Raw genomic sequence first — 340 nt, 5'->3', positions numbered from 1 at the left:
CAGCGGTGCGAGTAGGAATCACCTTCTCCTTTCTGGCACAGAACAAAACACTCGCGTATCGTAGAAATGCACACCAGGTATTTCGGTGCTGGGGTTGCAGGTCTTAACTGCGTTGTTCAGCGCGTAGTTTGGAAGCCCATCGTTTGTTTGGCGTTCGCAGAGGCCTATTTCGTTGCTGCGTTAGACCACTGCCGTGCTTGAAATTGCATGAAATTTGCACACAAATCAAGCTACAGATCCGTCAACGGCCTCTCGGACTTGAAGCGAATCAATTAAACTGAAGGCCTTTCAATGCAAATATACGGCTTCAAGGTGACTTCATGAAATGGTTGAAACCTGG

Source organism: Eimeria mitis, genomic scaffold (genome assembly GCF_000499745.2).
Source record: "Eimeria mitis Houghton genomic scaffold, Emh_scaff3138, whole genome shotgun sequence".
Classification (NCBI taxonomy): domain Eukaryota; phylum Apicomplexa; class Conoidasida; order Eucoccidiorida; family Eimeriidae; genus Eimeria; species Eimeria mitis.
The sequence above is the reverse complement of the archived record's forward strand: the minus strand, read 5'-3'. Positions refer to the sequence as shown.